This window comes from Pinus tabuliformis, chromosome 2_2 (assembly GCF_031772625.1).
Source record: "Pinus tabuliformis cultivar Carrire ecotype Pingquan chromosome 2_2, CPIR1, whole genome shotgun sequence".
Taxonomy (NCBI): Eukaryota; Viridiplantae; Streptophyta; class Pinopsida; order Pinales; family Pinaceae; genus Pinus; species Pinus tabuliformis.
The window spans coordinates 937,312,097-937,325,203 of NC_142300.1; the positions used below are offsets into that span (position 1 = coordinate 937,312,097).

General features: G+C 43.3%; 1 pseudogene; it reads right to left on the minus strand.

The window, feature by feature from the left end:
• Nucleotides 1-6,560: 6,560 nt before the first annotated feature.
• Nucleotides 6,561-7,194, minus strand: LOC149196236 (pyrophosphate-energized vacuolar membrane proton pump 1 pseudogene; annotated as a pseudogene).
• Nucleotides 7,195-13,107: the final 5,913 nt, after the last annotated feature.

Consider the following 13,107-nt stretch of genomic DNA (forward strand, 5'->3'; position numbering starts at 1 on the left):
TGTCCAAGGTGAAGTGTTTTCACTGTCACCAGCACGGACACTATGCCACTAATTGTCCGCAGAAGAAGAAGAACAACCAGGGTGCTGGATCTTCAGCAGGAGAGGCTCTAGCCTCACAGTTTGAGCTTGATTTTTCATTGATCGCATGCTTGGTTTCAAGTGTGATGGGATTGGTGTGGTTCTTGGATAGTGGTGTGTCTTTACACATGACAGGGATATAGATTTGTTCTCTGATCTGGAGGACAAAGATCTTGGAGTGCACATCGAGATGGGCGATGATGGTAGATACAGTGCGACCGGTATCGGTACCATTTCCTTTGAGAGGGAGTCTGGTAAACCCTTCGTATTGAAGTAAGTCATGCATGTTCCAGGATTGAAGAAGAATCTCTTCTCAGTGGCGATGTTAGAAGACAAGGGGTATGATGTTGTTTTCAGTGAGGGAAAGGCTTTCCTGCGCAGCAAGACAACTGGTGAGACCCGGAAGATAGGGGTTCAAGTGAGGAACCTTTATCAGTTGCATGTAGATGGATGCGCAACAATGGCAGGCAAGGCAGAAGGATTGGTGAGCCGGGATGATGGCGAGTTGTGGCTCAGGAGATTGGGTCACCTTCACCATGGAGCCTTGAAGATACTGCAGCAGATCACTACAGGGCTTCCTAAAGGCACACTTGCGCAGTCAGATCAGTGCAAGGGGTGTACTTTGGGGAAGTTTGTGAAAGCCACCTTTCACGAGAAGGATAGTCGCGCCACGATGATCCTTGAGAGAATTCACACAGACGTGTGTGGACCTTTCTCAGTTGCTTCAACAACAAAACACAGGTATTATCTGATTTTTGTTGATGATTTCTCTCGTAAGTGCTGGATCTTCTTCATGCAGAAGAAGAGCGAGACATATTCAAAGTTCTGTGAATTTAAAGCACTGGTCGAGAAGGAGTCGGGGAAGAAGGTGAAGACTCTTAGGAGTGATAATGGTGGTGAATACATCTCAGACAAGTTCAAGGATTTCTGCAAGGTAGAAGGTATTCGAAGAGAGCTCATAGCTCCCCATAACCCACAATAGAACGGGGTAGCTGAGCGGAAGAACAGAACGATTGTGGGTGCTGCACGGGCAATGTTGCATGATCAGGGCCTACCCCTTCACTTGTGGGTGGAAGCATGCAATACAACAATTTATGTGCAGAACTGTTGTCCTCATAGGATATTTGGCATGAGTACACCCGAGGAGGCTTATTTTGGTAAGAAGTTTGATCTTTCTCGTTTATGGATTTTTGGTGCTAACGTTTACATGCATGTGACGAAGGATGCCAGGAAGAAGTTGGAACCGACCGCAGGTTGGGATATTTGTGGGGTACACTGATACGCCCCACAACTATCGTGTGTATTTGCCAGACAATGGTAAAACTGTTGTGTGACGGGATATAAAATTTCAGGAGGAGAAAGCCATGAAGTGTTCGCTTGAGAGGGAGCTACACTTGCATGCAGATGAGGAGCTATTAGTTCCTAAGGATGAGCTTCAGGACGTGGATCAACCACAGGATGAGGTTCATGGAGTGGAAGAGACCACTCATGCAACGCCAACCATCAGAGGGCGAAAGCGCTTGACAGAAGCTGAGCGACTGGCTCAAGATGCAGAGAAAGTTGTAGGACCACCTACAGCCCAATGCAGGCAGAGACAGTCACCTGATCGGCACACTGGATACATGGCTCTGATGAGCAAGTGTGTTGTGACTGAGCCATCCTCTTTCGAGGAAGCTGTGGAGGATCCCGCATGGGTAGACGCCATGGTGGAAGAGTATGATTCTATTGTGAGAAACAGTGCATGGGAGATTGTTCCTAGACCGGAAGGGAAATCAGTGGTGGGTTCGAGATGGATCTACAAGGTCAAGCAGGCAGCTGACGGGAGTGTGGAGAAGTACAAGGCAAGATTTGTTGCCCGAGGCTTTTCACAGATAGAGGGGATCGATTATGAGGAGACATTTGCACTTGTCGCAAGGTATTCTTCCATACGGACGATTCTTGCTCTCTCAGCGCAGATGGGATGGCACATTCATCAGATGGATGTGAAGACTGTGTTCCTCAATGGAGTCATTGAGGAGGAGGTGTACATTGAGCAAACCGAAGGCTTTGAGGTATTCAACAGTGAGTCGCATGTGTGCAGGCTCAAGAGAGCGTTGTGTGGGTTGAAACAAGCACCACGTGCTTGGTACACATGGATAGACAGCTATTTCACGGGACTTGGATTCTCCAAGAGCGAGGTGAATCCTAACCTATACCAGATTGTGGTGGAGGGTAAGTTGCTTATCATTGTACTGTATGTTGATGATTTGATTCTAACGGGTGATGAGCTGTTGATACTTTCATGCAAGAAGGATCTTGCTACAGAGTTTGAGATGAAGGACTTGGGCCTCCTTCACTATTTCCTAGGATTGGAAATATGGCAGCGCAGTGGTGGACTGTTTGTTTCTCAGGGCAAGTATGGTCGGGAGATACTGGAGAACTTCAACATGCATGGCTGCAAGCCTGTTGATACTCCTCTTCCTGGAGGTTGGAGAAAGGAGGATGCCACTTCGCGAGAAGAAGTGGATCCCACTGTTTATCGATAGTTGGTGGGGTCGTTGATGTATTTGGTCAATACACGACCCGATATATGCTATGCAGTTAACCAACTTTCACAAGCTATGGTTAAGCCTACCAAGCTCTTCTGGAAGGCGGGCAAGCATGTATTGCGCTACTTGAGAGGCACATCGGGATATGGTTTGTGGTACAGACAGGAGGATGAGGTGAAGCTATGTGGCTTCACGGATGCAGATTGGGCAGGGAGCCCAACGAACAGAAAGAGCACATCAGGAGGGGTCTTCAGTATTGGATCGACAACAGTTTCTTGGTACAACAGGAAGCAGAGATCCGTGGCACTCAGTTCAGCGGAGGCCGAGTATATGGCAGCAAGTTTGTTGCGTGCGAGGCCATATGGATGAGGAAGATCCTAGTTGGTTTGTTCGGTTCTCATTTGGATCCTACTGTGATTTACTGTGATAACCAGAGTTGCATTAAACTCTCGGCTAATCCTGTATTTCATGATAGATCTAAGCATATTGACATCAGGTACCATCATATCAGAGATTGTGTGCAGCGGAGGATCATGTTGCTTTCATACATTCCAACGGAGGATCAGGATGCTGATATTCTGACGAAGGCTCTCACCAGGAGCAAATTCGAGTACCACCGAGGCAGGATAGGGGTTGCTGATAATCCATATCTTGTCGAGAGGGAGTGTTGAGATTGCAACAAGATGATGGAGCTTAGTGAAAAGAGTCGCCTTCACTAAGTGGGCCCGCAGGAAAATTATGGCGCAAGTTCTATTTTTGATCCCAGCAGGGATGATCACAGTATGGGTGATCACAGTGTGGGTGACCACAGTGTGGGTGACCACAATGTGGGTGATCACAGTATGAGTGATCAAAGTCTATTTTTAGACTAGCTGTCAAAAATAGAAAAGTCAAATATTATTGTCTCATAATAATATTTGGACTATAAACTTTATCTTATTCTCTTGGAGCACTTCAGGATGAGCTACGGATGTGGTACATGCAGATCCCAGAGGGAAATACGTGGTTACCTATGGGATGACTAATATTTGTATGCAGGACTTCAGTTAGAACTCAAGTGAGTTGAGTTTAGTGGACTGGAGGTGCAGTTGATGGAGTTGTGTTCAGTTTAGCTTTGTTAAACTGGTTGTATTTAGCCTAACTGGCAAATAGACTAGAGATGAGTTGGGTGAATTAGTTATTAATTAATTCACAAGTTATTAACTCATAATGCAACTATAGAATACATCAGTTAACTCAGTTGCATGTCAGTGCATGTTCAGTTCAGCAGGGACAGGTGTTAGAGGATTAGATTGCTATCAGTTGTGACTATAGTTGTGCATGATGATTTGCACGATCAGAGGGATTGAGTATTCCAATGAATTGGCCAATATCAAGAATTGTAGCTTGTGCTCATTCCAACAGAGTGTGAGTGATTCTTTGCAGGTGAAATACGAGTTTGGTAAACCATTCTCATCAGTTCTTGAGCAGGTATTGAGCTGGAGAGGTAGGCAAGCAGTGGAATAGATTTGGAGATCAGATCTGAGCTGTATTGTGTGTAACAGGTGGAGCTGGTGGTGAGCTCCAGTATTGTAGTAATAATGCTACAACTCCTGGGGCTTCCTGTCTCTTAATTTTATCAACCCGGTAGTTCGTACAAACTTGGAAGCGGCGGCGCTATATGCACAAGTACTAGCTCTTGTCGCAGCTGTCACTTGGTCAGCTGGCACAAGTCCGCTAGGGCTCAAGCCAACTTCTATAGGCTCTCAGAAGAAGCTTGCTAATTGATGGACGAAAGCTAATCTCAAAGGAAAGCTACTTTACTTGACAAAAATGAACTGAAAGCAAATCAAAGCATGTAAACCTAGGAAACCCTAATTTGACTAGTCTAACCTCTACAATGCAAAGAATGTAAATGCAACTTCTACCAATGCTGTCATTACCTCTAATAAGTGAAAATGCATGGATCTAAACTACTTGCATCATGAAAGTTATGTTTTTGTATTTTCCTTTAAGTGTGTGTAATGATTGTGATCTTGTGCTAACTAGGGTTTGGTTGTGCAGATGGGATGGAGAAGGAAGGAAAGCGTGGGACAGGTTGGGGAGGCTAGGAGAGGTTCCTAGGGATCCTTAGCATCCATCCACAGAGGTTCCTCACATTCAGAAGCTCGGCAACCGAGTGAGTGGCCTCCTACAGGAAGCCTGCACAGGATCCTACAGGATACTCTGTTTTCTACAGGATGTCTACAAATGGCTACAGGATGACCTACCGTGAGTGTTTGGCGTGATGGAGGAGTGATGAAATGGTAGAGGGAGATGTGTAAGGTAGGAATGAGGCCGGTGATGGCTCACAAGATGGAAAATCAGATGAGGGAAGAGTGTATGCAATGGTTTGATGATTGGAAGGATGGAACCAACGAAAGTTGAAGGAGATGGAGCTATGTGGGAAATGAGAGAGTTGGAGGGTAAATGAGTGAGACAGAGGTTAAATAGAACTTGAGGAGGTGATGAAGATGATAGAGATGCCCTGCACAATGCTCATTTAAACGAATCAATGAATTCTTGCAAACAAACCAAGTCCTAGCTAACTTAATCTAATTGTCAATGAAATAAATGAACAACAGCTTTATTTGGAAAGAGAACCATGTACTTCACGTGAGAAAGAGCATTCCAAAAGATCTAAATGCATAACAAACTCCTACCAATCGATTCTAAGCATAAAAAGCTACGTTACCCATCAAAACCAACTACCATAACAAAGCAAGATCTAAAGAGCAGATTTTATTATGAGAATGCAGCAAAGACACATAAGGATGAACAAGGGAGGTATTGGGCGCTTGAGATGGGCCCAACCCCAAGAACTACAGCCTCCCATGAAAGATTTAGAGCTGGTGCAAAGCTGGATCCATCTTTATTAATCAAGAAATGAAAAGTACATCAAAACTGTCCATAAGGAGAGCTTGAGAATGAGCTGAAAGCAAAGCTAATCCATGGCCTAAAATTTGAACTACAAGCTAGCTAACTAATGGCTAAAACAAAATGACTAACTAGCTACAAAAATGAATACCCACTAGCTAACCAAAATGAGGCCCCAAGCCTTCTTATTTATACAATTTGAGGACCCAACAGTCCTCCTAAAAGTTAGGGACTTGGCTGCCCAAGACTTGGAGTTAACAGCAGTCCAACTTGACTTGCTTGGCTGCCCTTGTGCTCATTAATTTGGTGGCCTTTGAACTCCGAGCTGATGGTGGAGAATTCGAGGTAAGGGCCCATAAATGAGGGGGACACCTTCCTACAAATCCTCTAGCTTGTTTTCCCACGAATTTGGCTGCCAAGTGCTCATTAAGACCTTCAAATTTGTCTCCAAGTTGACCAACAAGGCTACACAAAGCACCCATTAGACTTGTTGGCATAATGACTAACCAAATTCACTCTATTAACATAAAAATAATCAAAAACATGCAATAAACAAATGATAATGGTGGATTAAGTCAAATTAGGAGGTTGGATGAGCCCAAATATTTGTCCATTTTTGGGGCTCATCATCACCCCCCTACTGAAAGTGTTGCTCATCCTCTGAGCAACCAAATCTCTCCCCTTGTCTTTGATGGCCTTGGTTACTTCCTTGGCTATCATCTCGGCCGATTTCTCCTTTGGCTTCCCGCTTTTCAAACTTTCCTGTAGAAACTGTTCGCTGGCTTCCTGTAGAAACAGTCTCTGTCTTCCTGTAGAAACAGTCTGCTAGCTTCCTGTAGAAACAGTCTGCTAGCTTCAATGAACTGCCCGAGAATAGATATTGCATGCCGAAGCTGGATGGGAATCACTGTTTTTCCATTGGTTAACCTTGATTCGCGTTTCTGTTCCTGACATGACAATAATTTCCGACTGCGGCAGCTTTCTTTGCTTCATAAAATGCTTACTGCAATAGCAAATATAATAACAGATTTGTATCCCACAGCCAACCCAAATATAACATTAGTTGCTGCTTCCAGTCCTGCATGAATCGACAACATCTTGGACAGGGCTGTAAGCATTACTAGTGCAGTATTCAGTGACAAAACCAATAACAAGGCCAGACCACAAACCAATAGCACCACAGAAGAAAAGCTCCCAGTTCTTTACAACCTTCTGGGCACCAAAATTGAAGATAGTGAAGGATGAAGGCAATGCAACTAGGCTTACAGCAACAATGCCAATAGTCATCACTACTATGGAGATAATACGTTGCTTTTTCAATGCAGGCTCAATTTCCTTCACAACCTTGATCTCAAATATGTTAGTTGCAAACAGAGTTGTGATTAAGCAAGCAATGATACACATTGAACTAATAAGCAAGGGATAACACATGGCAGTAAGATCATGAGAGTTTTCAAATGATGATATGGATGCAACAACCAGAGCTGCACAGGAAGATTCAGTCATAGGACCCAAATAGATCTGATCCCATACCAGCGATATCTCCAACATTGTCACCAACATTATCAGCAATGACAGCTGGGTTGCGTGGATCGTCTTCAGGAATGTTCCTCTCAACCTTGCCAACAAGATCAACACCTACATCTGCTGCTTTGGTGCAAATACCACCACCTACGCTGCCAAACAGAGCCATGGAAGAACCACCGAGACCATATTTGAAGATGTTGAAATAAGTTTTGCTAACCATTTCATATATTTTTCTCTAAGATGTTCTGCTAATTTTCGTTTATCTCCATCTGAATTCGAATACACTTCGAGTGAATCATGATCATTGCAACAATTTCGGAGAGAAATAAAACAATCATCAAATGAGTTGATGATAGAGAACCAATTAACTGATTGTGCACACTTTAGTTGAGGACGTGGAAAGTGTCAATGAACAGCAGTTCATGAGTTTCAGCCAAGCCGTCTTCAATAACTCCGTGATTTGTGATGAGGTGGAAAAAACATGTGCGCTAGATTTTTCAAACTGCAGTGATACATGTCTTCTTCTCTCCGTTAATTAATTGACATCCTGTTCACTGGAGTTCAACTACCATTAACTGTGTTTTTTTTAATTTTCACGTGAATGGCCGATCATGCTGCGTGATTTTTGCCTTGAGCGCTAGAGAAGACAATCGGTTGAGCCTCGCTAATCCGTCGCTTAATCTCACCATTTCATTCATTCATGCAGTTTCCAAATTAATTTTATGCAATAGAAGAATGGGTTTGTCACATACCTCGAAGTTGAATGGCTGCCGTGAGCTGCTGTGGGCTGTCATTGCTACATGCATTTGATTTTATGGTTGCATGATGGCTGGGCTGCTAATCCATGGCTGGTTTTCTTGTGCAGGTGTCCTCTGGCCAGATGCATGCAACAAGAATTCATTTCCACGTTCAGATCTGCATCCTGAACCTGCTGCCATTGAATTTTCACAGGACCTGAACTTCTTTTTTCCATTTCTCCCAAACGGCAAACCGGATTGAGCTAAAACTTGGTGGGCATGTTCCTACCATCATGATGCATCTCCCATAGCAAATTCGTGATCAATGGATGCACGGATTTCGAGAAAATTGGAAAATGGCTGAAGATTTCAGAGCTCGATTTCTCGGAAACCGTGCATCGGAATTGGCTGAAACTGCTTGGGTAGGCTACTATCACCCACGTACATCTTCCCATGAAACAGGTTTTGAAACGGATGCACGGTTATGGAGAAAATGCAAAAATGGCTGATGGTGATGGAGGCTGATTTCTTGGAAACCGTGCACCGGAATTGCATGAAACTACTCAGGCATGTTGTCATCGACCTTGTACAATCCCCCATAAAATGGTTTGTCAAATGGATGCATGGTTCTCAAGTTATGGCAAAAACAAATTCTGCTCTATGTGTTTTTGGCTTCAAGGCATTTTGCATGTGTTTGCATGGTATGACAAAATGAATTTTTGCTGTGATGCAGGTATGGAGATGATGGAGGATGAGTTGGAAGACTGCAGGAGGACTCTTGAACCTTTGAGGAAGCTACCATGCTTGCAAAACCACTTTTTGAAATGCATGCCTAGTTTCCCACAATTTCTACAGGAAGATCCTGTAGAAGCACAATGAGAGGCACAAGGAGGTGGACGAATGATGGAGAAAGGCAAGGGATGGACACACCAGTGCTTGTAGGCCTAATCAACAGATTCCCACCACTAGATTCATTTTTGAGATTGAATTTGGCTCGTCCAAAGGTTCTACAGGATGTTTCCTGTAGAAATATAGAGCATCCTGTAGAAAACACAGTTTGGAGGAAAGAATCATAATGACATGAAAAGAATGATGGAAAAGGGGTGAGGAGTGGAAACATAGATGAGTGTAGGCCTCATGGACATATTCCAAGCCTTCAGGTCCTCTTTGGAGATCAATTTGGCTTTTTTGTAAGCTTCCTGTAGAAGATACGAAACTTCCTGTAGAAGGCACAAAAACTCCTTTGTCTTTGTTTTGAGTGATCCACCTGATCTACAATGTCCTTCTTGCAACCTGCAATGTCACTGCTGCAACATGAAATGGAGATTAGCTTTTTTTTTTTTTTTTTTTTTTTTTTTTTTTTGAAAAACAACTAGGGCGCCTCATGGAGGTTTTCACCCTAATTGCTTGCCTTGGGCGCCTCCAAGGGAGGTTTTCACCCAAAGATCTTTTTCTCTTTTCTCTTTTTTCCAACCCATTGACCGCCTCATGGAGGTTTTCAATCAATGAGCCAATCTAAGGCGCCTCCGAGGAGGTTTTCACCTTAGATTTCTATTTTCCTCTTTTTTCATTTTTTTTTTTTTTTTTCTCTACCCTACCCTACTTGAAAAAAACAAAATCATTTTCAAGTATAAGAATACTTCCAATGGAGCCATGTGCACATCAAGATTAGAGACAAAATGATGTGAAGGCTCGAAATGCATGCTTTGACAACGATCCAGATTTCGGAGACAAGATGATCTGACTTTGAATGGATCAAACATAGATGAGGAAGAGAGTACTGCTGCAACTTAGTGACTGTTTGGAACCATGTCTCAATATAGCTTTGATATCCTTGGTCCTTTTGCTGATCTGGATCATTCTTCATGTCACCTTCTATCATGACCTTCTGATCTTCCTCTTTTTGTTGATCTTTCTCTTGAATACATGGAGGATTTGATGGTGACCATGAGGAAGCTTTCTCGATCTCTGATTCTGATCTCTTTTCTTCATCAAGTGCAGCCCATGGTTCTTTGATCTCCTCTTTTGAATCTTCCTTTGCTTTTGGTCCTTCAATGCTTTCAAGATGATCTCTTTTTTGCATTACTTTTCCTGAGCTTTGGTGAACATCATTGAGCTCACGAGGAATCATTTGCACATGTTGTGCCTCAGATTTGCAATTGGGTTGAGCTGCTCCATTGCATGGTTTTGGAAATGGAGGTACGGGTAGCTGAGTGGAGGTGTGAAACTGAGATGGAGATGGATGACATTGTGGTTGGTTAGGCATTTGGGGTTGCCTTGGTGGAGGAGGAGGCGATGGTTGTGGATGAGCAGGTGGTGGAGGAAAATGAGCGGGATGAGAGTTGTACTGGGGCCTCCACTCCTGATAAGGTGCATTCCACTGAGGCTGTGGCTGAGCATAAGAGTGAAATGAATGAGCAACTGGTTGGGCATAATATGGATCTGTGAAGGAACAAGGAGGATATGACCAAGGAGGAGGTGTAGATCAGGAAGGATGAGCAGGGGGACCCCAAGAAGGCATGAAGGTGGCTTGGTAAGGGTCATAATAGGTCTCGGGTGTCCATTGTAGTTCCTGCTGGTAGGGTACGGGTCCATGTGGCCTCCTTTGGTTCATATAACAGAGTGATTCAGTGGCTCCCTTGGCTCTTTGATATGTAGCTTTGATTCTGGGCAAGGAAGGGCACTGATTTGTAGGATGGTATTCTTCACAGATGAAACACACTTCTAGAGAGTGCATTGGACATTCGTTCCAAGGATGCTTTCTAGTGCACCTAGGACAAAAAATGGCCAAAGCCCTCTTGGCTTCTTCTTGCTTCTTTTGGATCCGCAAGGTATCCAGTTGCATGGCAAGAAACTGCCTCATATCACTCTTGAAACCTTCGATCTGATTTTCAAATTCATCTTTGGACAAGGGACTGCTCCAATCATTTCTGCTTGTAGCCATTTGCTTCAGAGGAATGTTTCTTCTTCTTCTCCCCTAGAGGTTCTTCAGATATGTCTTGATGTCCACCCAGGGGTTCTTTCATCACAGCCATCGAAGAAGAATGTTGGCTGTGTGAAGCAGTGGGGGTGTTGTGCAATCATTTTTCTAACTTATCTCTACTCCTACAAAGCATGAAATAGATTGAACTGCAACTAACTACCTTGCGAAATTGAAATGAAAGCAGGAAAGGACTACTCTATTTTGCTCAAATGAATTTGCAAGAATGAAATGCTAGTCTACGCTTGCGGAATTGAAATGCTAATCTACGCTTGCAGAATTGAAATACGGAATTGAAAGGCTATTCTAGGAAAGCAGGAAATGCTAATCTAGGAAAGCAGGGAATATTAATCTAGGAAAGCAAGAAATGCTAATCTACTTTTGCAGAATGGAAATGAAATAAACTACTGAGCAGAAGTAAGAGTATGAAAGTAGAAGAAAAGCAACAATTACTAATACTCTGACGCTTCCCCGGCAACGGCGCCAAAAAGATGGTGAGCTCCAGTATTGTAGCAATAATGCTACAACTCCTGGGGCTTCCTGTCTCTTAATTTTATCAACCCGGTAGTTCGTACAAACTTGGAAGCGGCGGTGCTATATGCACAAGTACTAGCTCTTGTCGCAGCTGTCACTTGGTCAGCTGGCACAAGTCCGCTAGGGCTCAAGCCAACTTCTATAGGCTCTCAGAAGAAGCTTGCTAATTGATGGACGAAAGCTAATCTCAAAGGAAAGCTACTTTACTTGACAAAAATGAACTGAAAGCAAATCAAAGCATGTAAACCTAGGAAACCCTAATTTGACTAGTCTAACCTCTACAATGCAAAGAATGTAAATGCAACTTCTACCAATGCTGTCATTACCTCTAATAAGTGAAAATGCATGGATCTAAACTACTTGCATCATGAAAGTTATGTTTTTGTATTTTCCTTTAAGTGTGTGGAATGATTGTGATCTTGTGCTAACTAGGGTTTGGTTGTGCAGATGGGATGGAGAAGGAAGGAAAGCGTGGGATAGGTTTGGGAGGCTAGGAGAGGTTCCTAGGGATCCTTAGCATCCATCCACAGAGGTTCCTCACATTCAGAAGCTCGGCAACCGAGTGAGTGGCCTCCTACAGGAAGCCTGCACAGGATCCTACAGGATACTCTGTTTTCTACAGGATGTCTACAAATGGCTACAGGATGACCTACCGTGAGTGTTTGGCGTGATGAAATGGTAGAGGGAGATGTGTAAGGTAGGAATGAGGCTGGTGATGGCTCAAAAGCTGGAAAATCAGATGAGGGAAGAGTGTATGCAATGGTTTGATGATTGGAAGGATGGAACCAACGAAAGTTGAAGGAGATGGAGCTATGTGGGAAATGAGAGTGTTGGAGGGTAAATGAGTGAGACAGAGGTTAAATAGAACTTGAGGAGGTGATGAAGATGATAGAGATGCCCTGCACAATGCTCATTTAAACGAATCAATGAATTCTTGCAAACAAACCAAGTCCTAGCTAACTTAATCTAATTGTCAATGAAATAAATGAACAACAGCTTTATTTGGAAAGAGAACCATGTACTTCACGTGAGAAAGAGAATTCCAAAAGATCTAAATGCATAAAAAACTCCTACCAATCGATTCTAAGCATAAAAAGCTACGTTACCCATCAAAACCAACTACCATAACAAAGCAAGATCTAAAGAGCAGATTTTATTATGAGAATGCAGCAAAGACACATAAGGATGAACAAGGGAGGTACTGGGCGCTTGAGATGGGCCCAACCCCAAGAACTACAGCCTCCCATGAAAGATTTAGAGCTGGTGCAAAGCTGGATCCATCTTTATTAATCAAGAAATGAAAAGTACATCAAAACTGTCCATAAGGAGAGCTTGAGAATGAGCTGAAAGCAAAGCTAATCCATGGCCTAAAATTTGAACTACAAGCTAGCTAACTAATGGCTAAAACAAAATGACTAACTAGCTACAAAAATGACTACCCACTAGCTAACCAAAATGAGGCCCCAAGCCTTCTTATTTATACAATTTGAGGACCCAACAGTCCTCCTAAAAGTTAGGGACTTGGCTGCCCAAGACTTGGAGTTAACAGCAGTCCAACTTGACTTGCTTGGCTGCCCTTGTGCTCATTAATTTGGTGGCCTTTGAACTCCGAGCTGATGGTGGAGAATTCGAGGTAAGGGCCCATAAATGAGGGGGACACCTTCCTACAAATCCTCTAGCTTGTTTTCCCACGAATTTGGCTGCCAAGTGCTCATTAAGACCTTCAAATTTGTCTCCAAGTTGACCAACAAGGCTACACAAAGCACCCATTAGACTTGTTGGCATAATGACTAACCAAATTCACTCTATTAACATAAAAATAATCAAA